This window comes from Lissotriton helveticus, chromosome 11 (genome assembly GCF_964261635.1).
Source record: "Lissotriton helveticus chromosome 11, aLisHel1.1, whole genome shotgun sequence".
Classification (NCBI taxonomy): Eukaryota; Metazoa; Chordata; class Amphibia; order Caudata; family Salamandridae; genus Lissotriton; species Lissotriton helveticus.
Window position 1 is genome coordinate 401,244,245 of NC_136072.1, and position 27,746 is coordinate 401,271,990.

At 47.0% G+C, this 27,746-nt stretch overlaps 1 protein-coding gene across 5 annotated transcripts in view; it reads left to right on the plus strand.

Moving 5' to 3' along the window:
- The window catches only part of DZIP1L (DAZ interacting zinc finger protein 1 like), a 796,975-nt gene that overhangs the window by 282,689 nt on the left and 486,540 nt on the right, over positions 1 to 27,746 (plus strand). The gene's annotated exons all lie outside the window — the stretch shown is intronic.

Here is a 27,746-nt window from a genome sequence, read left to right on the forward strand (position 1 = left end):
CTGTCACGACTACGCAATGAACGGACACGATTATCTCAGAGATAAACACCATATGATGGGGGCTAGCATATCCTTTTGGCTGTCTTTGACGCCAGACATAGTTTCCAAGGTGTGACACAGTTTATTAAGGAGGAATACAATTTCACACACACTTGCATACAAGCACACAGTGAATACATGAGGCTCTTACTTGCCTCCGCTTTAGACCCATATTCTGCTCTCCTCTGCTCTTGGGTTGAACATGCACCCAACTAGTACATTTTCACTCCGTCTTCTGCTATCCTACAATTTGTAGGTGTGAGGGTCAGCACTGGGTATTGCTCAGGCTACTGCTGCATCTCTTCTTTCTTGGGCCACTGTACACACACAGTGTTACTGATAGGGAAGGGCGAACATCATGGCCAATCTCCTTGTGACTCAACTATATTGAGGGTGGAGATAGATGGTCATTTGTGTCCCCTGTGGGCTGAAACAGTATGTGATTGAGTGTTTTCATGAGGCCCTGCCATTGATTTGGCTGGTTACCAAACTAAGGGATGTGACATGAGAAGTCTTGCCTTTAATATTATGCACAGACTCTCTAATTGAGACACTGGGCTTGGATTCACCTCTGAAAGCTACTTCGGGGTGCTGGTTTTCTACCAGTAGCTCACTAGCTATTCGTTGGGACCCCCTGCTTTACTGTATGTTCTCTTTGAGATTTTCCTTGGTAAAATGTGCGTCTTGTATTCATCTCCAGGTTTGTGAAGTCAGTGATCCTGCTGGCATATTAATCATAGCAGAAAGTGTGTTGCTTCTTGTCTATGGCAGTGTGTATGGAAACAAGTATTTTTTTTCCATGAGGTCGAAGTTGCCTTGTTGATAGGTCCTGTCTGGCTTATCTTTCCTGTTCCCACTCTGCCATCATCTTACAGTCTTTAGTCTATGGTGACTGATCTTATATTTGATGATCATGTGCCTGTATTTTGAGTTCTGTTTTTGATAGTAATTATATATTCTGCTAATAAGTTGTTGTGTACTTTTTGTAGTATCTCATTTTGCTTTATATCTGTGTTTCTTAGCGGACTGAATATTGATGTTTCATTTTATAGCAGGCTCAGGTGATGTCGTTCTGAGTGTCTCTGACCTTTGTGGGAAGTGTGTATCAGTCTATATTATGTGGAGGGATTTGAGCAGAAAAAACATAGTGCCTGGTTTAGAGTTCTGTAGATGGTAAACTCCGTCACAAATGTGATGGATATCCAGTGCACCCAATTGCAGTTGGCATAGGATATAATTTAATTGAAATACTGTGAACACAATATTAATCAAATTTACGATACAGTATCCCATACACACACTCTAAATCAGTCTCTTGTTATTTTTCTAGAGGTTTTTTTTTGTATTACTTTTGGTAATCTGCATTACTTCTGGTCTTCTTGCCTTTGCTCCATTACTTCTGTCTCCCTGTCCTTGCTTTATTACTTACATGGTGAAAACATCCCAAAGAAATATCGAGATGAGGCATGTCCTAAAACAAGAAAAAGACAAAACCACATAAAGTGATGCAATAAGCAAACAAATGTATTGACATATCTGGAGAATTTTACCTTAAGTTAATACAACTCTGCCCCAGCTAATGCCTCATTTTCTGAAAACAATGGTGCTGCACAATGATAGGCCCTTCAGCTCACGTAGCAGCACAACAAACATCCAACAAGCCTATGCCTGCTGAGGAGGCTCAGGAAGCAGCAGATGCCTTCGTTTAATTCCTTGGGCAATTGGCGAAAGTGCTGCCTTAGCTATGTCATATGCTTTAATAAATAAATTAGCAAACTTGTCTAACATCTGCCCCCAACAGATCAGGAGAAATACCATCCCAAGAGAATAGAGGTAGACTAATTTACTGATCCAAATGTAACTGCGTCACAATCTTTGGGAAAAAAAGGAAGGTTTGGGTTTTGTTTCCAAAGCATCGAGTAGTAGGGGAAAATATGGTTCAGTACATACTAAAGACCACCGATACTTCAAAAACCTCAAATTCATATTCACAGTAAGAAAAAACGAAATAATAGGAAAGTAAATCAAATGGAATACAATCTAGTGCCTCAAGTGGAGGATGTTGCATTGGATCAAAATTTCATGGGGGTAGCAGAACATTTCTGGGTGGATTAAAAAAAATTAAACCCTTTCAGGGGGACAGAAAAATCCAACATTTCTGAATTTCACCAAGACTGACGGAAGAACATAATGACTGTCCATTGTATTTTCTGGGTAGTAACCATCTAACCTTTATGAACCCCTCAAGAAGGTAATCTAGAATTTTAGAAGGAGAACATATGAGAGAAGTTAGCCCGAAATGCAAGACCCAGATCTGAAAGACATAGATTGATGAGCATAGGAATCTACTGTGGACATCCACCTAGATTGCTGAACTTCCAGGGCTGCTGCTTCTGAAAAGACCTAATTGTTGCAGTCCACTCTTTTTCGCTTCCAAAATCCTAACCTCAGGCGGCATAGTTGCAGTTAGGACAGCTGAAGAGAATCAAGGGCTCCACTGCTAGGCTCAAACTTTGGGGAATTCATTACGGTAATTTCACTCTTTCCCTCTGGACTTTTTGGCATGACCTAAGGAATGCTGGGAATTCGTAGAACAACTCATGTGTCCACGTAGGCACCGATGCCTTCACATCCCCCAATATAGCGGACCATGAATCTAGGAACACAACTAATGTACCCGCAGACTCTCTCAAGACTCAAATAGGTCTATCAGTGATAGACTAAACCTTCGACAGATGGATTAAAGCAGAGTATAGGCATTACTTCGCGGGAGGAAGCAAACACCATACAGAGTTGACCCAACTGCTTATTGTCCACCCTTCTCAGATGTACAGCTGTCAGGAAGGAAATGCAGGATTCTGCTTACTGGAACATGTTTGTCACCTAAGCCCCTCAGATTTGATCCCTTCTTGTCTGCTGATGTAAGGTTTTGCGTAGTAACACTGAATTTGGTTGAATTTGGTTGAAAACCTGCCCTCTGTCGAAAGGAGCTGGGGGTTCTGAGAGTACCTTTACAGCAAAAATGGCTTGATCCAGCCAACATTCCAGCCTATTTGAACGGATTGTGGGGCAAGAAGGGGATAATTGGGATCCTTTGATTTGGGGTGCCAATTATTGTAATAGATGATAAACTAAAGGCTTGAGATTATGCCAGGCCCATGTCACTAAGAACACTGGATTCTATGTGCCCCAAAACTTTAAACCAGGCCTTCACCCTGTAATAATGCTCTCACATGACTCGTAATCCTCTGTGCCCTGTGTTTTGGAAGGATCATGATGTTAGTGTTGTGTGAAATTCTTCTCCATTGAATTCCTGCGCCTGAGATAATTTTACTTGTGATTTTGGAGGGTTGCTTAGGAAACCGTGCTTCAGAAATACTACACACACCTTAAAATATGACCCTTGGGTGGAATGAAGGGGCATGAATGAGCCAGTTGTACTAATCCAGATGCAACTTAATGCCTGTCCGATGCAGTAGTTCTACCAAATGAGCCATTAGTTTCGTAAAGACCCTCAGGACTTTCTTTAGATGTAAGGGCATAAGAGTAAATTGGTAATATTGGCCTGGCTTGACAAAGTCGAGAAATGTCTGGTAAGGATCCCATATTGGTAGGTGGCAAGAGGCTTCCTGTAGATCTACTGAAAAGAGCAACTCCTGAGGTCTCACCATCCTCAAGACCTCCTATATTGTCTCTGTTTCAGTTTCAGATTTGATATGCAAACATTGAGTCTTTTGAGGTTCAAAACCAATTTCTATGAACCAGATGCTTTTAGTACCCCACAAATTATTGTGCATAATCTGCTTCCCCAATCGTTCTTGCGTACCAGACATGCAGCGTTCTTTTGTAATAGATCCACTATCCGTTGCTGAAAAGCAGTTTTTTCTCCAGATAATTTGGCCTGGTGACCATCAACAACCCGGATTCTACAGTATGTGACATGAACTTTGATGATAATTGAAAGTACCCATGGACCTTTTACCGCTTGTTCCCATAGAGTCCTAAACAGGTGAAGGTGCCCCCCCCCCCACTCTGCCATTGCTTGTGGCAGTGGAGGAGCCATCCAGACAGGAATGCTGCTGCTTTTTTCTCTGATACACCACAGAGTACTTTTTGGGATTTGCTATGAGGACAGAAACATAAAGAACCTCCAGACTGCGATTTGGATGATCAATGGTTAGATGATCTGATTTTAGTTTGCTTTGAAACGGAAAAGCTAACTTTTTGTTCTGAAACATTTTCTTTAACTCTTCTTCAGTGTTTTGGTTGTATCAGAATGCTACTCCCTCACTCAAACATTGCAATGGGCAGCAACTGTCAGAAGTCCTGTGAAGGCTGCTTTTGTGATGGAATCAAAAAACATATTTGTGAGGTAATCTACCTATTACTCCAAAATTACCAGAGTAGCTGAACACTTTCATACTTACAAAATCAAGTCATACAGATTATCCAAATCCTGTTTACATTATATCGCCAAAGAAGCTGTATACACTCAAGCTTTCAAATTTTAGATCTGACATTTACCATTTTCAAGGTGGCATCCGCTCAGCTATCCATGGAGTCTTTTGAAGTTAACTCATGGGCTGCCAAAGGCATCCTTCCTGCCAAATTTGTCAACATAACACCTGCATTATTTGATTCACTACAGCCCAGTTCCTCAGCATCGACTGCATACAATCGTGCCTCGAATTTGGAGGGAATATGTTTTTTCTGACCTTTCGGCTAAAGTTGAATTACACTCCAGCACTGAATTATAGAATGGCGGTTGCAGGTTAGATAGAAGACAATATTTAACAAAAATGTCCTTCACCTCCTCTGAGGGTTTCTAAAGGAAAGACAACCCACATAACCCTTAACATGTACCAATATTCATTCTTATGACTGGGTCTGACCAGAAGCCTGTTTCTTCTTCAGAATCCAGTTGTGGGGACCCTACATTGTGTGACTTCCTTAAAGCCAATGCTGCTTTTAGTGCTTGTAATATGAACTTGCTCTGGACCAGACCCTTCACCATTCCCCTGGGGAGAGCGAGAACTCCAAGGAAATCAGGATTTTGAACTAGAACAGTAAGCAACATTTCCCCTGCCTTATTGCATACATATTTACAAGAAACCATTGACCCACAAGCTGTCCACAGAACATGATGTGTTAGAACCTACTGACACCAAATGAAGGCTGTCTAGTTACTGCAGTGTGGAGATAGCGCACCTTTGAAAGACATTCTCTGCCCCCTCCTCAAGCTGTTTGTTACAAAAACAGTTCTATCACTTTAGAAACACAAACATAGACACAAAAAGTAGAAACCTATACCCTTTCTTCCCAAAGCTTTCTAAAAAGAACACAGAACACACAGCTCTTGTAAGCGGACTATCGGATGTGACTTTTAGATGGAAATAACTGATTGTCAAGCACATTCTCTCAATCATTTTTGATAGATTTCTTTCTGATGCTTACACAGAGTATGATGCAATTTGAATTGTTTCATGGCCAAGAAGACTCTGATATTCCAATTGATTGTCCTGTTGAATACCCCTTTTCAAAGCATAGTTCCTACTCCTTTATGGCGGGTCGAAACATTGAAAGATTTTTAAAACGTGCCAGTACCTAATCACCACGTTGGGCAAGAACTTTGTTGATTAATGGACAGTCCCAACACAAGACACTTTGTTGGACTTTGATGTAACAAGGCTTATTGTACATTGATATTGATAGTTTCTTTGATCCTTTTATTGTTGCTTATGTACTGTTCACTCATTGCATGTGGAACTCTGCACCATACTTGGAGCATCTTTTATAATAATATTGTAGATGTAATTTGATCGAGACTCCTAGCTGCAGATTCCTTACCTTTAAATTCCCCAGGCGTCAGGCTGGATCTGGAAACTTTTGCTGTGGTATACCCCTTGCACGTGACATCTGGTGGCTCCATTCGGGTCCGCTTGACGTCATCGGTGTCGGTTATGACATTGCAGTGCCTACATAGGCGCCACCCAGGCGCGCGGACGTCAGTTCTTTTCTTTCTATGCAAGTTAAGCGCCGATCCGGGAAGAGCTACCCCTCTGCCTCTTTTTGGCAGGCTATTCTCTCGGCTTTTGTCAACATTTTTTGAGTAGTGAATTTGTGTGCGAGGGTTGTCTGGTAGGAAGACAGGTTTGAAACCATGCAGTATCTGTTCCAGCATGATGTCGGTTACCGATCCCCCACCGTATATGTCTGTGGTTTTTGAACGCGACCACAATTCAAAGTCGTGTCCAGACTGTCTGGCGTTGGCTCTGAAGACCTTGAGGGAGCGGTTGATGAAGTTGCTCGCGATACCGTTAAGTGAGACTCCGAGGAGGTCACGGTCCAATTCAAAGAAGAGGAGGTCACGGGAACGCTAACGAAGCCCTAAGTCTTCTTCCTCTCATTCGAGGTCGTTTGGCCACTCGGGGAAGAGGCACAAGAAGAAGAAAAGTTCATCCTCATCCCTGATAACACAAAGCCGGGACGACGTCCAACGATGCAGATTCCAACATCGACAGAACACAGGGGTTCTATTTTGTCGCCTGAGCACTTTGTGGATGTGTTAGGCTCAGGAGAGGAATGGGAGGAGTCTGGAGACCCACTAGAGAACCAGGATATCTCTGAGGAGACTATGGACTGGTATGGGGAACTTGGGGAAGCCAGTGGTCTGGATACTTCCCTAGACACTGGCATGCTTTCTTCTCCTATAGAGTAGCTACGGAGGAAGGGGTGTCCTATGCTATGGTGATTAAGAGGGCAGCTGAGGTCCTTAGACTGGAGCTCCCCTCAGTGCAGGTCAGGACTAATCTCCTGACCGAAGTGCTTCAACCTGGGGCTTCCACCTCTGAACCCCTATTGCCATTTAATGAGGCACTTACGGGGTTCTTCTGGGAACCTGGTCCAAACCTAGCACAGGGGCTCCTGTGAATAGGATGATTGCACGGCGCCATCGCCCAGCTCCTGCGACCCAAAGTTCCTCAGCCAACATGCCACCCCAGAAAGTTTGGTGGTGCAGGCCTCTACTTCACAGGGCGCATTCCCTTCTGCCCCTCTGGATAGGTAATCCAAGAGACTGGACTCATTTGGGAAGAAGTTGTTTTCTTCCTCCAGTCTAGGTTTGTGGTCGGTGAACACTACATGCTTATTGGGCCGTTTTTCCCACTCTCTTTGGGAGACGGTTTTGCAGGTGCTGCCACAAGTCCTGGAGGAGACTCGGGCTGTGCTCTCCCAAGCTGTCAAGGATGGGAGAGATGCAGCCAAATTTGCTATACGGTGTGGTTTGGATATGACCGATTTGCTGGGCCGATTAATTTCAATGACGGTGGCCATGCAGAGCCACGCCTGTCTTCATACAACTGGCTTCTCAGGGGATGTCCAGTCCAATTTGATGGACATGCTCTTTGATGGAACCCGCCTTTTTGGGGAAAAGGCAGATTCGGCCCTGGTCTGGTTCAAGCTACACCAGATCCTTGGGCCTCTCCTCTACTCCTCGTGGCCAATCTTCCTTTCGCTCCTTTCCTGGCAACACAAGGGTTTCCAGCCGCATCAGCACTATACCAGCCACCATCCCGCACATACTGCCCAAGCTGTGCATGGATATGGACGCAGTACATTCCGTCCTCTGAATGGAGGCCAAAAGTTGTCTACCACACTGCCCCCAGCAGCCGTAGCCTCCAAGCACTCCTAGGCCGATTCTGCAGGACCACACTACTTCAGTGAGAGGCAGAATTCGTCATCATCTCCCCCGCTGGAGATCTATAATAATAGACAAGTGGGTCTTTCAGATCGTCCAGGAGGGTTATTCTCTTCCTTTGACTTCTCCAACTCAGGAACAGCTGGCGGAGGATAATTTGAAACTGCTCCAAGAGGAAGTTACAGCTCTTTTGGCCAAAGGAGCTATAGAAAGGGTCCCAGCTTCGGAAGTAGGCAGAGGCTGTTATTCCAGCTACTATTTAATTCCTAAGAAGAAGAAGGGGCTATGCCCATTTTAGATCTTCAATCTCTTCATTAAAAAGGGGGAATTCTGAATGCTCACATTGGCTCAGGTCTTGTCTGCCCTGGACCAAGGAGACTGGATGGTGGCGTTGGACCTGCAGTATGCATATTTTCACATTCCCATCCTGCAGAGCCACAGGCGTTACTTCAGTTCAAGGAAACCCACAAGCACTTTCAGTTTACCGTGCTCCCCTACAGTCTTACCGTGCCCCTCGGGTGTTCACCAAGGTGATGGCGGTGGTTGCTTCTTATCTGCATGGGTTAGGGGTTTCAGTCTTCTCCCACCTCCAGACTATGGCAGACCTCCTGCATTCGCTGGAGTTCCCTATAAACGTGCCGAAGTCACACCTGACTCCTTCTCAGACGCTCCGTTTCATCTTAGCTATTCTGGACACAGCGCAGTTTTGCGCTTATCCTCCCGAGCAGCAAGTTCAGGATATTCAGGTTATGATTCTGATGTTTCAGCCTTTATCCTGGCTTTCGGTGAGACTGAATTTGAGGCTGTTGGGTATGATGGCCTCCTGCATCCTGTTGGTAAGACCCGCCAGGTGGCGTATGAGGGCTCTTCAGTGGGATTTGAAGTTCCAATGGGCACAGCATCGGAAAATCTCACCGACGTGGTTCAGATCTCGGAAGGAACTGCGAAGGATCTGCAGTGGTGGTTAACAAACCGTGGTTGGGTCAAAGGCAGACCTCTCTCCCTTCCCCAACCAGATTTCACAGTTGTGATGGATGCGTCTCTTCTGGGTTGGGGCGGCCACATGGGAGAGGCATAGTTCAGGGGTCTCTGCTCTCCGGCGGAAGCAGGGCTCCATGTAAATTTGTTGGAGCTCCGAACGATTCGGTTGGCATTGAAAGCATTCCTTCCCTCGGTCAAGGGGAAGTTGGTGCAGGTGTTCACTGACAACACCACCGCTATGTGGTACTGCAACAAGCAAGGTGGAGTGGGGTCGTAGACCCTTTGTCGAGAGGCCCTGCGTCTCTGGGAATGGCAGGAACAGCAGGGCATAACCCTTGTGATTCAACATCTGGCAGGTTCTATGAACACCAGGATGGACGATCTCAGCTGTCGATGCATTCAGGATCACGAATGGTGTCTCCAGTCGGAGGTGGCGCAGGGTCTCTTTCAACTGTGGGGAGAACCTTGGTTAGCTTTGTTTGCCTCCGAAGAGAACACGCGATGTCAGCTGTACTTCGTGTCGGAGTTTGCAAGAGGCTATCGCCCGGAGGCGCGTTTCGTCGCGAGTGGAGTTCAGGCCTGTTGTACGCCTTTTTGCTCATACCACTCCTGCCCAGGGTTCTGAAGCAGATCAGGAGCAACCGGGCCCAAGTTATCCTTGTGGTGCCGGGCTGGGCAAGGAGAGTCTGGTATCCAGAGCTTCTGAGCATGGTGTCGATCATCCGATCAGGCTGCACTTCTGGAGGATCTTCTGTCACAGCAGCAGGGGAGGGTTCTCCACCCGAACCTATCAACTCTGCACCTCCATGCGTGAAGATTGAGCAGCAGCAGTTGATGGCCTTTGACCTACCTCCCGAAGTCTGTAATGTTATTCTGGCGGCCAGGTGGCCCTCCACTAAGTCGATATGCGTCTTTCGTTGGTGGAAATTTGTACTATACTGTACAGAAAGGTCTATTGACCCTCTTTCTGCTCCTCTTTCTACTGTCCTTTTGTTCATTCTAACCCTTGCCCAGCAGGGCTCTGGTTTGGTAACTCTCAAGGTTTACCTTTCTGCTCTGTCTGCTTTTTTGCAGCTGCCAGATCAGCCCTCTCTCTTTAAATCTCCTATTGTTAATAGAGATCTATAAGAGTTGGTTCATTTATTTCCACCTTCACCCTTTGTTATGCCACAATGGGACCTTAATTTGATCCTCACTTATCTGGTGTGTGCTCCTTTTGAGCCTTTGCACAATTGTCCCCTCCGGCTGTTGACCATCAAAACAGCCTTATCCAGCTCGTCCCCTTATCTCATGTCCTTTCCGGACAAGGTGGTGCTTCGTACCAGGCCATCATTCTTACCAAAGGGTGTTACCCCATTCCATCTGGGTCAGACCATTACTTTGCCCACCTTCTTTGCTCCCCCACATCCCTCTAAGGAGGAGGGGTGTCTCCATCGACTGTACCAAAAAAGAGCGTTGTCGTTCTACCTGACCGCACAAAAGAGTTCCGGGTGGATGACCAACTCTCTGTGGGGTATGTGGGAGCAAAGAAGGGAAAGGCAGTGCAGAAAAGAACCATCTCTCACTGGTGTGTTTCTACATTAAAATCTGCAATGCCTTGGCAAAGAAGCAGCCCCCTGAGGGATTAAGGGCCCATTCCACCAGGGCAAAAGCAGCGACTACTTCCTTGGCATGGGGTGTCCCAGTTGAAGACATCTGTCAGGAAGCGACGTGGGCATTATTGCACACGTTCGCAAAACATTATTGCCTTATTTATTTATTTATAAAAAGTTTTCTATAGCGCGAACAAGACCCTTGGGTATCAGAGCGCTTAACATCAGATGGCATCAGTTAAAACAACAATGTATATAAAAAGCAATAAGATTGTAAAATTAGTTAGTAATACTTCCATACCTAGTCTATAGGTAGATAATATAAAGAAAACGATAAAGGACCGGTACATGATTAGACACGAATAAAAAATGTTCAGAGGTAGTAACTGATTGCTTTTAGAGACTTTTCTTTAGGACTCTATCTTCTCCAGTCCCATGGTTTGTCTCGTGCCGAACGCCGGTGTCATCTTACCGTAGGTGATTTTCTATATATTTCCTAAATTTTTATCTAATAATCACCTCAATGTTAAGTCTTAGATGGCGAATTGCCTTACCTCTGATGGTCAAGTGCTCAGGGAGGGGCATTTGCCTGCTCAGTCCTGCAAGACTTTTTAGTCTAGCTCATGAGTCTGCAACCCACCACCGTGATGGTATGGCTTGGGCATCTGTTTCAAAGGTAAGGAATCTGCAGCTAGAAGTCTCTATCGGATCAACAAGTTTCTTACCTACGGTAACGCATTATCTGGTAGAGACTCTATCTAGCTGCAGATTCCTTACATCCCCACCCATGCCTCCCCGCTTTGCGGACTGATGTTGTAGGTCTAGGGATTCTCCCCTTTCATGGCCCTAGTTTAGCACACAATTTCGTCAATCACTTTGTGGCTCTGCTCTTCTGGTGTGGAAAAAACAAAAAGTACTAATGTCCGCGTGTCTGGGTGGGCCTATGTAGGCACCGCGGCATCATAACCGACACTACTGATACCAAAGACGTCACGCGGAGCCGAATGGAGCAAACGGATGTCGCGAGCAAGGGGTATTGCGCAGCAGAAGTTTCCAGATCCAGCCTGACGCCTGGGGAATTCAAAGGTAAGGAATCTGCAGCTAGATATATTCTCTACCAGATAATGCGTTACCGAAGCAGACTAGAACATAAATCTGTTATGTTTTTTTAAACAAACTTGATTAATATTTTTGTTAGTACAAACAACAGGCCACAGGCTTGGCAGCATTGGAAGGTACACGCTCATTATACAATAAGATATTACTCAAAACATCACATTAAGGGCTTAATAAGTCTTACTGCAAGCATGTGACATTTGTTCTCCAACCTGTGATCAGGTGCACCCCCCCCCCCTTTAACTGCTGCACAACAATGTATAACAGGCAGCTACCTCCGACAGTCCCAGCACCCGCCATAGACTAGCCCTGGCAAGCCCTATTATCTGTAATAGGTGTAAGCACCCACAACCCCATGGGTGGTGTACAATGCTTGTTTGTGTGCCTATGTGGCGCCCATGAAACCCAGGGGCTTAATGCCTTCTAGGTACTATCGCCATCAGGAAGGCTAATTCCCCACAGGACCATAGATTGCTAAGGGGTACCTGACTGTCCAGCTGGGGAAGGCAGATCAGGATTCTGCAGGGCGTCCACAAATGTTTCCCAAGCTCGGGCCATGTCAAGTGACCAGGGACCACGTTGAGCCTCCCAGAGCTGCACTACACTCTCATAACCTGCCCATGTCACCAATTCCTTCTTCCAAACCGCCACCCGGTAACCCCTCGGGATCTTCAAGTTTCTCGCAATTTCTCTTTTTGCAAAAATAAAAGCTAAGTCTTTGAACCCACTCGTAGCTTTATTTTTAGCAGTATGCGGAAACTAACTCAAGAGACAATGACCATGTGTGCACAGAATCTCCTTCTCAGTAATCGCAGCAAGCGCTCCAGTAATTTCCTTCCAATAATTCCCTGCCTCCCCACACCTCCGGCACTTTGCTCCTTCCACTGCAAAGTCTTTTAATCCTTCCAGGGTTGAGATATCTTCTGTGTAGCACATAGATATTAATAAGCTTAAACCAGCATTTCTGGAAACCTTACGGATTCGCTGCAGGATCGCCCTCCAGTCTCCTTCTGGAATGGGAATTCCCCAGATCTTCCTCCTACTGGGTTCTAAGGGCTCCTAGAGGTAGGATCACTTTCCCCCGGATTGTAGCCAAGTATTGGCTGCTTTTTGTATGGAGTGGCTCCGCTATGGCCATCCACCAATGTCTGCGGATGGCCGCCATTACTGCACTACGGAGGAGGAAGGAACTGGCTCTGAGGTAGAACATGTTGCAAGCAGAACTCTTCGATTGGGAGGAGCATCTCATCTTCAAAAAGGTCCGAAAGCGTTGACGCACCTGTCTGTACCCAGTCCATCAGCGCTCGCCAAACCCCCATGTGGCAGCGCTTCTAGGAATCCAAGGAGAATATATGGGGAGTATGGTGATAACAATCTTGTCCTTTGCAGACTCCAAGTCCAACAGAGGTGCAACACTCGCAATTCAGTGGTATTATCCCCAACCCCGGAGTGAGAAAGCCTGAGAAGTACCCTCATCCAACAGGAAAGGTCAGGTAAGGAGGGGCCCAGTGGCCTCCCAGGGGTGAGTCTCCCTGCAAAGATCTGCGTTAGCCACTGAAGATGTGCCGCCAGATAGTAGGTCTCAAAATCGGGAACTGCCAGTCCACCCTCCTCCCCTGGACGCTGCAATGGGGCCAGTGCTACTTGCCTACGGCCTGTACCCCATAGGAAGCCTGTGATAAGTGTATCGATATCCCGAAACATCGGGCAAGGGATCCAGACCGTCAACACTACAAAGAAATACAGCAGACGGGGAGGACTATTCTCTTTAGTAAGGCCGCTTGACCCACCACCAAAAGGGTAACATTTCCCAAAAGTCAATACTGAAGCGGAGCGCTCGAAAGGCCTGCCCCACATTTCACTCCAGCAGATCTGCTGGGTCATGATAAATCCATACCCCGACATAGGGCAAGCACCTAGGTTCCCATTGTAGAGTTCCCAAACTCTCTAGAGGGTCTCTGGGTACCAACGTGGGGAATATGCAAGATTTTTGCCAGTTGACACGTAAACTGAAGCGGGAGCCAAAGTGCTCCAATAGCCTCAGAGCGCCCGTCAGGGCCCTCACCGCGTAATGCGGGAAAATCAAGAGGTTATCTGCGTACAACGCAATATGGTGCATTTGGGCTCTGATTGCTATACCCTCTTAAGAATTCTCAGCTTGAGCATGGGAAGCCGACGGCTCCATGGTAAAGCAAAAAGCAGCAGCAACAGAGGGCAGCCCTGTCTAGTGCTACGCCCCACTCTGTAGCTCCCCGAGAAAACAAAACCCGTCCTCACTCTGGCCGAGGGATACGCGTATAGCAATGTGGTCCAGTTTACAGTTGACCAAACGATTCATCACGCTGTAGAGGAAATCCTATTATAGGCTATCAAATGCCTTTTCAATTTCTACTTCAAAGATCGCCGCTTACCCTTTATCGTAGGAATCAGCCTCTAACAGCATGAGGAGTCTGTGGATATTGAGTGCCGTATTTCGCCCCGTGATGAATCCCGCCTGGGCAGAATGGGTTAGGGTAGGCATATGGTGAAGTGAGTTGGGTGGCTAGATTCCCACTCAAAATGTTGTCATCTATATTTAGGATCGAAAAATTGCCGGTAGGCCTTCTTGTTGTTAACTAGTGGCACAATCTGGGCCTCTTGTGTGGAAAGGGGAGTAAGTCTGGGTCCTTGGCAGACTACTAGTGGTCTACTAACTTGGGGCAAGGACGTCCACATAAGTGGAGTAAAACTGGCCCAGTAGCCCTTCAGTGCCTGGTGTTTTGGTCCGGGCAATGGACTTTAGGACAGCACGGATCTCCTGAAGTGTAATGACTCCCAGTAGATCTTGAGCCTCCGCAGGGGTAATATCAGGAAACTGCAACGGTGCTAAAAAAAGCCTCAGCATTGGCAGTCAGCATTGTACGATAAAGGGCAGAATATTATTAACAGAACACCTGATCCATGTCTTTCTGCCTGTAAAGCTTACAGCCGCAATCAGAGTCAAGCTCCACTATTACTGAACCCTCGTGTTGCAGTGTTTGCGAGCCATGCAACTAGCGAGCCCGTGTGGTCCCTCTCCGCATATGCCCGTACCATATAGTTCTTATAGTGAAAACATCACAGTCCACCTGCTTCGCAACTTTCTCCCTAGCCTCAAGTTGTGCATGCTGCAATTTGGGATGATCCAGTTGGTGCTGCTCAAGGGCATGCAGCTTTGCTTCGGAGGATAAGACTTCCATCAGCAGGGTCCTGGGGACTCCCACCAATTAAGAAATACAGGTGTCACGTACCACCCTCTTAAATGCGACCCACACCACTTGGGGTGGGGGTGCGGGGGGGGGGGGGGGTGACGCAGAACCAGCATTTTCATCAAAATAATGCTGTATCGCATTCCCAATCGCGCCCCGGAAAACCAGATCCTCTTGGGCCTCCAGCTTTAAACTTCACAACGTTTTACAGGGTCTGGCTCTCACCCAACCTAAGCCCAGCAGCAGAGGGTTATGGTCCGAGATGGCCTGTGATAAATATTCAGTGGCACGGACATCCAGCGTGCATAAATCCACAGTCAAACGTACATGTAGGTCATGCAAGGAGAAAAAGTAAGAATAATCTCGTTCTCTTGGGTGGTGCGAACGTCCGGAATCAAACAGGCCCCACTCCCTCTGCCAGGCAGAGAACGTGCGAGCCATTCTAAGTGTCGGGGAATCCCACAGCAATGGGTGAGAACAATCTAATATGGGATCCGCCACGTAATTATAATCCCCCTTCCCCCCCAAGAGGACCAAGCCCATCAGATGAGGTGCCAACGCCCTAGAGAGGTCAGCAAAAAATGCTGCCTGGTCCCCATTTGGCCCTTATGTATGCTACCTATGGTTTCCTCTCACCCATCCAACCATCCAGTAACTACAGCATATTGGCGAGCAGGGTCAATTACATGCCCTATATGTTGGAAGGGGACCCCCGAACGCACCCACACCATTGCTCCTCTTTCAAAGGACAAGTAAGTGGTTTAATAGGTCTGTCACCTCCATCTACGCTGCAGTGCTGCTCCCTCTTTGGCAATGAGGTGGGTCTCCTGAAGGAGCACTATCTGAACCCCTCGTCTGTTGAGATATGAAAAAACGTTGTGTCTCTTAATTAGGGTGTGCATTCCCCTAATATTTTAGGATAGAACTTTGTAAGCCATGGGCCGTCGCCATTGTGTGTATGCGACTGAAATCAAAGGTCATCACTGGACTCTGACAACTTGAGGGAAGGCAGCCCTCCCACTCCTGCATTGAAGGAGGCACTTAAAACGAGCACAAACGATAATGCCCCCCTCAACATACAAACACCCCAGGACAAGCAGGTAAGTACCTGCCATCCAAAAAGACAGTCAATGTGCATCCATTTGTGGGTAGACCCACTGAAACCTAAAAGCGAAATGGGGGTAATGACCAGCGAAGAACGCTGTGCCAGACTCTTTCCCTCCCAGCCAGCTGCAGGAAAGTTGGATCAGAACCCCATGAACCCCAGACTTTAACAGCAGTGTAACTCCGAAACAATTTCAATCACCCAAAATGAGTCGACATTAGTCTTACAGTATGTCATCGAAAAAAAACATCTCTGAGGTAAATAGATCAACTAACAAGAATCATAAAGACATTAAAATCAGAAGGCACAGCAGGACTAAATGGAATCCGAAATGCTCTCTTTAATGGAGAAGCAACACATTGGGCCCCTTACTTTATGCCATTCTTTAATGAGCTGTTCCTGCCAAATAGGATCCCAGAGTAATGGAAGGGCATTATTTTTTGCCCAATTTTCAAAAGTGGAAATCCGCTACAGCCAACCAATTATAGACTCATTGCATAAATAGATGTAGAGGCTAAGCTTTACGTAGACTGCATACTTGAACATTTTAACAAATGGTCAGACGACAACAAACTTATCCCTTGGACCCAATCAGGGTTCAGGGTCGGTGCAGGCACGTTAACAAATCTTTCTGCACTAACTCTTCTAGCAGAAAATGCCAAACATAAGAACAAGTGGCTGTTTGCCTGTTTTGTGGACCTCAAGTCCGCTTTTGACCAAATGCCTCGAACACGCTTATGGGAAAAAATGGCAAAATGGGGCAATCCAAGTAACTTACTGAACGCCATCAAAGAATTGTATAGAGGAACATGGGCCAGTTAAAAAAAGGGGATGACAGTTGGGTAACGAAGAAAATTGACCCAAATAACAGTTTAAAGCAGGGGTGTGTGTTAGCTCCTAGTATGTTCAATTCATATTTATCTGATGTTGAAGAAGCTTTCTGGAAAGTAAATAGTCACCCACCAATGCTGGCTAAAGAGGAAATAGAATGCCTTCAGTACGCCAATGATATTGTGAGGAACTTCATCCACAACAAAATCCTGGCCAACTCCAAGGAACATTTCGGTGTCATTCAAGAATTCACCAACCCACGCAGCGAAGCCACAGACATCACCCCATCCCAAGCCTCTGCGACAAGCTTGGAACCTATTTCCACCTCAAGATCAAAAACCACTACGACAACTTCATCGACCATCCGCCAGGCGCCACAGATGGACTCCGCCCCTCAGAAACACCATTCAGCCCACCATCTCCAACTGGACACCGATCAAGGCTGAAGACACCGCCTCAACCATGAAAAACATCCACTCGGAAGCCCCCACTGACCCTTTCCCCCTCACATCTACCACAGAGCCGCGGCCGCCATCGCACCTAAACTGCAACACACCATCAACACCAGCTTCAAAACAGGCACCTTCCAAGATGACTGGAAGCACGCAGAAGTCAGACCGCTGCTCAACACCACCTTCAAAACAGGCACCTTCCAAGATGACTGGAAGCACGCAGAAGTCAGACCCCTGCTCAAGCAGATCACAGCTGACCCCACCGACCTCACGAACTATCGGCCCATCTCGCTCCTTCCCTTCACAGCCAAAGTTGCAGAGAAAAAAGTTGACAGGAAACTGACACAATTCATTGAAGAGAACGTCTTTCTTGACCCGTCCCAATCCGGATTCCGAAGCAACCACAGCACAGAGACCGCCCTACTCACCCCAACAAACGACATCCGCACCCTCCTGGACCAATGCTACTCCGCAGCCCTCATCCTACTCGACCTATCAGCGGCCTTCGACACCATCTCCCACCGCACACTAGTCACCAGACTACACGACGCAGGCATACAAGGAACAGCCTGGACTGGATCTGATCATTCCTCACCGGAAGAAGCCAAAGGATCAGACTCCCGCCCTTCCTCTCCGACCCCACGCAAATCCCCTTTGGAGTCCCACAGGGTTCATCACTGAGCCCCACCCTCTTCAACATCTACACGGCCCCCCTTGCAGCCATCATCCGATAACATGGCCTCAACATCGTATCCTACGCCGATAACACCAAGCTCCCTCACGAAAGACCTCACCACTGTCAAACTCAACTTCCAGAAAGGAAAGACGTCGCAGTCTGGATGACCAACAGCTGCCTGAAGCTCAACACCGGGAAGACAGAAGTCCTAGTCCTTGGTACCACCCCTTCTGCTTGGAGCAGCACCTGGTGGTTGACCGCCCTCGGAAGCCCACCTACCCCCTCAGACGATGCCAAGAACCTCAGCATACTCGACTCATCACTCACCATGAACCAATAGGTCAACGCTGTCACTTCCAGCTCCTTCAACACCCTCTGCATCATCCGCAAGACCTTAAAGTGGATCCCCCCTGAGTCAAGGAAGACAGTCACCCATGCACTCATCACCAGCAGACTGGACTATGGAAACGCACTCTACGCCGGCATCAACAAGTCCCTACTCTGCAAACACCAGACAATACAGAACACCGCCGCCAGACTCGTCCTAGGCATCCCCCAACAGAAACACATCCGCCAACACCTAGGAAGTCTCCACTGGCTCCCTGTGGAGAAAAGAGTCACTTTCAAAATCCTCACTCATGCCTACAAATGCCTACACAACAACGGACCCAAATACCTCAACGACAGAATCAACTTCCACATACCCAAAAGAAACCTCTGATCTTCCAACCTCGCACTGGCCGAAACCCCGCGCATCCACAGAGCCAGAGCAGGTGGAAGATCCTTCTTTCACATTGCAGTCAAGACCTGGAACGAGCTACTGGCAGACATCAGACACGCCCCCTCCCTGAACACCTTCAGGAAGACCCTCAAGACCTGGCTCTTCGGCTAAACAGATCTGCGGACCCGCCCCCCCCCCCCGCCTCCCCCCCGTCAGCATCTTGAAACCCTCATGAGAGAGAAGGGCACTTACAATTCCTTGATTGATTGATTAAGCCAAACCCCAATTCGGTTACAACGCTGTATGAGTGCATTAGCTAAATACATGGAAAAGCAAGGTCTAGAACTAAATTTGACCAAGACAAAGGAAGTACTGTTAGTGGATGTCAAACATAAGACATACTCTTGGTATTGGGATAGAAGAAAAGTCGAGACTGTAGCCACATATAAATATCTTTGATTTAAATTCGAACAATAATTGAGTTATAAACAGCATCTTATAGCTATGCGGGCAAAAGCCCAAACACTCATATATGGCTTCAAACTATTAAAGAAATTAGGCTGTCCATCCTATGGCCATCTACTATTGGTTATGTGCGCACAACTAATGCCATCGGTGACCTATGGTACTGAAACCATGAGGGATCATAAAATCCCAACCTTAAACAAAATCCAAGCAAAAGTTTATAAAGCTGTCTACCACATCCAGAAATTAGCATCTCCAGGACAAGTTCGATTTGCGTTAGGCTTGCCCAACCACATATTCCGGAGCAAAGGCACATTCATTAAAGTATGCGGGAGGCTTCGTGCAACTGAAAGTGGTTTTATTAATAACCTGTGTTGGAAAGAAATTGAGGATCAAAAAGAGAACAAAATACAAGGCTCCCGAGGCTGCTATCTAAACAAGGCTATAGAGGAACTTTGCCCGCAAGACATTTGGAATCCCGGCATTGGGAAAGATGCCTTTAATGAAAAAATTAAGCTAACAACAAAATACCTGTCCCACTCTATAGAGCAGAATACTCTATTACAAAGACGTTACGCCTGGACAGTGATTAATTCATATTGTACCTGGAATCCTCAGGAATATTTACTAGCTCACTTCTCAATGGCCCTAAAATATCAAACCCTGGAAAGACCAGATTCAAAACCAAGACCAGGCCCCGACTAGCCATTGCGGGCACCGGGCAATCCCCTTGTGTGCCGCAAGGGTGGGGGCCGATTTTGGGCCCTGGGGGCCGTTTTTGTTACAGGGACGTTTCTGCAGCATAGCTGCAAAATCGGCCCTGTAATAAAATCGTCCGAAACCGGCCCCGCAAAAGAGCTTGGTCGCACCCCCAGGGGGCCGGCCGAGCACTTTGAAAGGGCCGGTTTTGGTTCTCAGTCCGGCCCTGACCAAGACTGCTGATTGTGTGACATCAAACAATAATCTTTACCATGTATTCTCTGTGCATGCCCAAAGTTCTTGAAAGAAAGAAAAATATTACAAAACATTTTTTTTATAAACATGAACATTCGACCAGGCAGAGAAGCTGTAACCACTGGGTTAGGCGGGTCTTCAATCCCCCTAGTTTGCAGGGGAGTAAAAGTTTTAAATCTGAACCTAAAAGAATTAGGCCAAATTCCAGTGGAAAACCAAAACTGATTTTTAGACCTTTAGGAAATCTCAAAAGCACTTTATGGATAATGAACAGTATTTGTCGACCAATGTTTAAAAAAGAGCCACAGTCTTATATTTTTAAAATTTTTTGATTGGGTTCACAATGATGATTATTTTAAGGTTAAAGCACTTTATGGACAACAGAATTGAATTCTTTTTCACTAAACGTCCAACAATGATCCATGGTTTTATACTTTCTTTCCGTGAATTTCACTAGGATGTTATATGTATTTAAAGTATGTTGTTTTAGTGTAATGGTTTTAAAAGACTGAACATTTGAATAAAGATTAAATGTGTCAGACATCTGAGTAACGAGGAACTTGGCATCCTGGTCTGTTAAAAGAGGGTTTGGAGAGTAGGAGGGGTCATGGCGGGGCAATACCAGTGAAACAGTCACAGTTTCTCTTAATCTCAGCTGTTTCCCTCAGCTTCCTTTGCTTGGGCAAGGGTGAAATATCGGTGGGTGGTAATAACAGTGATAATGGTGATGAGCCAGCTGGAGGAGCTTGGGTTGTTGGAAAACCTTCTAGGCTGCAGCTCTGTGCGCTTCTGTTAGAGCAGATGAGTCGGCGGGAGAGGAATGTAGGGGAAGGTCGAGGCTTTTGGCCTCAGCAAGCAAGATTGTTTTGTCGATAAGTTCCACTGCCCGCTCAGTAAATCCATCCACGGTGGAATGTTAGACTTTGGCTGTGTTAGGTGCCCCCAACTTGCCTATGCCCACATTGTAGCCTTTATCAAAAATCACATGAGGCCTAGCAGAAACCAGTTGGATGCAAGTTGGGTACAAACCCTAACAAGCTTTTACCTTGCCGGCCTAAATGAGAAAAAAATCATAAAGGGCAGACACATGTACCCAGCTGGAAACTGCATCCCATCTTGCTTCTTCCACATGAGTGGAAACATGTCTCATGTGACCAGGGGGCACAGCGCCACAAGCTAAGACAGGCCCTCACTTGGCCTGGGCGTCACCATGGGGCAGCCTGAGCACGTCCCGTGGGTAGATGAAATGCGCTTTATAATGCAGCAAGATATCGGGAAAGCCTCCTATCGCCCTCGCCTCCTTAGGAATCCTGGGACAGGTTGTCCCCCAACAGCAAAGCGGCCCGCACCCTGGGTAGATGAAATACGCTTTATAGTGCAGCTGGATGCGGGGACAGCCTCCTACAACCCTCTCCTGCTTAAGAATCCTGGGACACGTAGTCCCTTCAACAGCAAAGCGTCCAGCGTCACGAGTAAGAGAAATGCGCTTTATAGCTCAGCAAGACGCCGGGTCAGCCAACTACCAGGAATAGTAGGATAGGTTGTCCTTTCAACAGCAAAGCTCTTTCATAGCAAGCGTTGGCATTGCCAATAGTTCTTGCCTTTGGGACCTTATAAGTATTTAGTTATGCAGCAGGTCCCAAAGGCGAGACCTATTGGCTATGCCAATGCTTGTTTTATCCAGTATTATAGGTGTCTTTAATAGATTCACATGCCTGAATTATTCCCCGTCGTCGAGATGGGAGTCCCCGGTACATAAATAAGTAATGTCCCATAGACATATAGAGAACAGTAGGCCATATGGCCTCACTTTTGTAAGATATCTATGTCCTTTTGTAAAAAGGACCAAACTCTGGAAAAGAGCTAATCAGCTGTCACCTCCCTCTAGAACCTTCCTGGCAGGAGCCTCAGTCCCTTAGATTTTCTGCCGCACGTTGTGCTAAGGGAGTCTCCCCTGAGCTCTGCTCAGGTTTGTTGCTTTACAGCATTTTCAGCAGTTTAGGATATTGTTTCCTGTTTTCCTCTTCAAAGAAAATTAATATGGCTGATGCTCCTAAGAAGGGTCTCTTCAGAGCTTGTACCTCTTGTGGAAAAAAGAGGTTACACATTGATGACCAACATAAGGACTGCCTGTACTGTCTATTTCAAGATCACGTGACTAAGGACTGCAAGGTATGTCGAAGCTTTTCTACTAAGACTCTAAAAGACAGAGAAGGACGCCTTTTGATCTGGCTCCAAAGGCTTAAGTATAGAGACAATCTGGATTCCTCTGAGGGAAGTGAGGGTTATGTTATGTTATGTTATGTTAAATTTTATTTCTATAGCGCACGGCTACTCAATAAGAGTGTCCCGGCGCTTTACTTAGGCAGCTTAGTGTAAAAAAACATAACACCATAAAACAGAGACAGACAGGGGAAAGAAAGACCTCCTAAAGGTTGAAAAGCCAGGTCTTGAGGCTCTTCCTGAACAGGAGCAGATTAGATGTGCGCCGCAAGGCCAGAGGCAAGGTGTTCCACAACTGAGGGGCCCTCAAACTAAAGGAGCGACCCCCGGTACGGGCCTTCCTCACTCGGGGGACCACGGCCAAAAACAAAGATTCCGACCGCAGAGATCGAACCGGGCGATAAAAGACGAGCCTGCGCTGTAAATACCTTGCTCCAGAGCCAAAAAGCGCTTTGTGAGCCAGGGTCAACGCTTTAAACATAATCCGCTTCCGGATGGGCAGCCAATGAAGCGACTGTACCAACCCGGATGCTCTCGCTCGCCTATGGAGGCCGAAGATGGCGCGAGCCGCAGAGTTCTGCACAACCTGCAGCCGCTGAACAAGATACTCCGGAAGACCTAAATAGAGGACGTTGGCATAGTCCAATCTGGAGCCAATTAAGGCTTGCACAGTGATCTTTCTATGCTCTTCTGTGAGCAGAGGCAGGAACTTCCGGAGCATCTTAAGAATGCCAAAGCAAGTGCCCGTCAAACCAAGAATATGTGATCTCAGCGTCAGATTATTATCAATCTTAACTCCCAGGTTTTTTGCCACCTGGGATGCCTGAGCAGGGGGACACATATCCATTGGCCACCAGGCCAGCCAGTCAGGGTCCAAGGAACAACCAAAGAACAGTACCTCCGATTTGCTGGAATTAGCTTTGAGGCTGTTCTGCTGAAACCAGTTGAAGACCATCCCTAAACAGCCCCGAATGCTCTCTCCATCAAAAGCCTGATCTTTCCTACACGTGAAGAGCAATTGAGTGTCATCAGCGTAGGACACGATCTGGGCCCCAAAGGACTCCACCAGTGCCGCCAGAGGGGTCATAAAGATGTTAAAAAGAGTCGGGCTCAACACAGAGCCCTGCGGAACTCCGACTCCCAAAGGCGGCATCTCAGCGGAGCTCGGGGAGGCCCAGACCGTTTGTCGGCGACCCTCAAGAAAAGATGTAAACCAGTTGAACACCGTCCCCCTCAGACCGATGTCATAAAGTCTGGCGAGGAGCGCCTCATGGGGGACGGTGTCAAAGGCCGCCGACAGATCAAGCATGACAAGCATGGCCTTGCCTCCTGAATCCAGTGTCTCCCTGATGACTTCTGACACCTCCAAGAGTGCCGTCTCCGTACTTAAATTAGGGCGGAAACCGGTTCTTCAATCTCCTCAAAATTGTCTCTCAAAAGACCTAGGGTAGCTTCCCCTGGCCCCTTGGATACTCCTCAAAAGAAGGCAGCTAAAAAGTCTTCAGAGGTCAAGGCAAAAACAGCTTCAGAAAAGGAAGTTCACACCTTTAAGAAGCCTGCACCGTCGACGACGACGGTATCGTCGACGACATCATCAGGGATAAAGAAAGCAGTATCTCCTGTTTATGTATCTACGTCGTCGACCACAGTCTCGACGACGACAGCGTCGTCGTCATCATCATCGACGACGACAACTCCATCGTCGACGGTGGGTAAGGCTGCATCGTAGACGATTGTAATTAAAAGATCGTCGTCGACGACCAAGATTCCGTCGACAATAGCCTCGCCGACGACAACGTCGACGACGAGACCATAACCGTCGACTTCGTCGCCGTCGACAAAGATACCGTCGACGAAGACACCGTCGACGACGGGAACATCTATACCGTCGAGGGCAACATCATTGATGACGACGGCTGTCGTCGCTACTCCGTCGACGATCTCACCGTCGACGGGCCCGTCGACCCTGATTGATTCTGGCTTTCAGTCAGCTTCGGTGTGTCTGAAGATTACCAAAAAGACGCTGACGCCAGAGCTAACTTCCCTTAGCCGTGTGCAGCTATTACCACCAGCACGTCTACTTCAGGATGAAGATTCTGACGATGGGGATATGTTCCAATTGGCCACTAGCCTATCAGAGCTAAATGTCAAATGCCAAAGCTCGGATGAGGAGGAAGTTGAGGAGCAGGTGATCCGTCCGCCACCTACACCTATGGTCTGTCTGCCAGCTTCCCTGGTTACAGATCTAAGATACCTTATAGAAGACTACAAGCAGAGGTTCCCAGAATCTCTGGCACCTCAAGCTCCCGCAACGGCTCCATCGCCGAGACCAAGACCCCCTCCCCTAATTATTCAGAAGGAACGGGTGGATATACCAGGTCCTCAATCTTCGGAGAGCAAAGAAGAGGAAGAAGAGTAGGAGGAACATGACTGGGAGGATTATGTTGCAGCCTCACCAGCATCTCCGGATCCTGCTTCAAATTCGCCACCATTTGATATAGGTGGTTTCCATAATGTGGTAGAGAGAGCCGCTAAGCGGTTCCAGATTACAATGGAGTCTCAGGAACAGGAATGTTTCCTGTATGATTTCAAGGAGCCATTAAACAAGTCAACGAGAACAATTCCTATGATTGATTATCTCTGGAAACAGGGGGAGCAGATCATGCAGAATCCCGCCTCAGTTTCACCTGTAATCTCTAGATTGGACAAAAAATACAAGGCTCCAAATTCGGCACCGGCCTGTCTGACAGGTCATCCTAAACCGGATTCTGTGGTGACGCAGACGGCCCAGAAAAATTCTAGAAATCCTTCTTCTCCTGTATCGGCTCCTCCGGATAAGGACGAAAGAAAGCTGGACAGCATAGGAAAGCGTTTTTCAACAATGTCGGCAATGACTGTCAAGGCTGCAAATGCCTTAGCCCTTCTCGGGCGCTATATTAGACAGCTGTGGGCAGACATAGCCCCATACCTGTCTGAGTTACCTGACGCATCCAAAGAAGAGGTGAAGAAAATACTCATAGAAGGGGAAACATCAGCATCAGAGATTATAGACTGTGCTATGGATGTTGCAATGACAGGATTTGGACAGCTGGCTGGTGCAGCAGTTTTAAGACGTCAAGGATGGTTAAAAGCGACCTCATTCCGTCCAGAAGTGCAGTCAAAGATCTTGGACATGCTATATGATGGCCAGCTGCTATTTGGCCCCAAAATTGATGAGGCGTTACAAAGCATTAAAAAGGATATGGACACTGCAAGGGCCTTAGGCACACTTCAGTATAAAAGTCAGCCCTTTCGAGGAAATAGAGGAAGAGGACAATCTTACAACAAAGGAGGTTTCCAGTAGAGATCCTCTTATTCGTCCAACCAGAATAGGCCGCAATACCAACAGCGCCAGCAACAACAACAAGGCCAACAGTCCTCATACGGAAAGTCGTCCTTTCGAGGCAGAGGGCAGAGAAGAAACAACGGGCGAAGACAATGACCTCTTACTTCGGCCAGTCCACACTTAATTTCCCTTAATAAAAATTGGAGGAAAAATTACCTATTTCCTACAGAATTGGAAAAAGATTACTACGGACCGGTGGGTCCTTCAATTAATACAATTCGGCCACTCCATGGAATTCATGAGCATCCCTCCACAAACCCCGCCTCGCCCAATGCATCACAAAAACCTAAGACTGCTTCTGCAAGAAATCTCTGTTATGTTGCAGAAAGGAGCGATAGAGAGAGTTCCACCATCCCAAAGAGGGAAGGGATTTTATTCCCGTTTCTTTTTAATCCAAAAGAAGGAAAAGAAATGGAAACCAATCCTAGATCTCAGGGCTCTTAACAAGTTTCTGAAGAAACTGTTGTTGTAAAGCTTTATTCGAGATATATACTCATAAAAACACAAATGTACATTTAAAAATACATATTTGTTAAAATCAATATTTCATTCATACAATGTATTTAAAACAATTGTGCAAGCTTTAACAATAAAAGGTTGTTTGGTCTTTAAAACAAATTTAAATTTGGATTAGCACATATTGCCCTCCGCCTAATGGACCATGCCCACCCCAAATACTTAGATGTTCCCAGTACAATAGGCATATCAGTGGTGGTACAAATGATTCGTAGGCCCTCAACCCCACTAGATACCTCAAGGTTTCGGCAAACTGGGGCCAGCCATACTCTTCTCGGGATAACATATGCCTCACACAAAAATAAAAAGTGGCCTATACTTTCATTGGTTGCACCACACACCGGGCAGCATGAGGTATTCGAGCTCCGCCATCTACCCGTCAGAGATCTCAGGGGAAGTGAACCAGACCTTAGCTGGAAAAATAACTTCCTATCCATTGGGACAGTAATACTGTCCCAATAAAGTTCTAATGTAGGACTCATTTTAATTTCCAGAAACCTCCCCCCCATTGTATCAAATGTTGTACTTCTCCAGAGTCTTCCATCTATGTAGTCCCAATATAAAGTTTTAATAGTGTTTTTACTTGGGAATACTTCCCCAGATGGATTATCCCAGAGATTAGGGAGGCCAAGCTCACCCAAAGCAGCCCTGAGTTTCTTCAGCCATGGTATTTTGTGAAAGGTGTCAGCTTTAATTAGGGCTAGAAACCCGTCGGCATAGTGCCGAATCTCTGGGGTGGTCCAGAGGCGTCTCCAATAGAGAATAGGTCGTAGATGAGCTCGGTCACTAACAGATCTCCTCCCTAGATCGAGGACGAGCGGAATTAATGGTGCGCTCTGGGGAAGCCCCGTTATTCCCCTTAAGAACCTATTCTCTGATGTTTGCAGAGGAAGAAGCCTCCCCAAACCCCACACTTCTGCCCCATATAGGGCTGACCCTATAGCTTTGGCATCATACACAAGAAGAACCGGTTTTATGGGCTTGGTCTTTGATTTTGTTTGCTCTACCCGTAGAGCCCCTGAGACCTGCTGGTGCCTTAGTACCGCCTTTCCTATATGGTGAGACCAATCTGGCTTACTAGATATCTCGACCCCAAGATAGGTAAAAACACTGACTACCTCGAGCTCACTATTGTTCAGAGATATCCTTGGGCGGGATCTACGCCTTTGGGAAAAAGCCATCAGCTTGGTCTTGCCAACATTAACTTCAAGGCCATGCTCCCCACAAAAAACATCAAATATATTTAGGGCGCGCTGCAATCCAGCCGGGGTTTTCGACAATATTAAAGTGTCGTCAGCGAACATCAGGATCGGGACCCTGAGGCCCGCTAACGAAGGTGCATCTACACTTGCGCCCAGCATCCTACCCACAATTCCATTAATAAATAGGGAAAAGAGCAAAGGCGCCATTGCACATCCCTGTCGTACCCCCCGTTCGACCGGGAAGTCGACAGAAGATTCCCCATTCAACCCCCACCGGACTTTGGCAAAGTTGCACTCGTGCAACCGCATGATCAAGGTGAGCAACTCGGGCGGGACCCCCATTCTGCTCAAGACTATCCATAGCCTGCTTCGTGGGACCAGGTCGAAGGCAGCCCGCAAGTCGACAAAGGCGACATATAGGCTGCCCTCGCCAAGCAACACCGTCCCCCACCTCAGCATGGTGAAACGAAATATTTGATCTACCGTGCTGGTCGCCCGTCGGAAACCTGCCTGGTAGGTGGACAAAGCATTATTATCCTCTACCCAGTCCATCAGTTTGTTTACC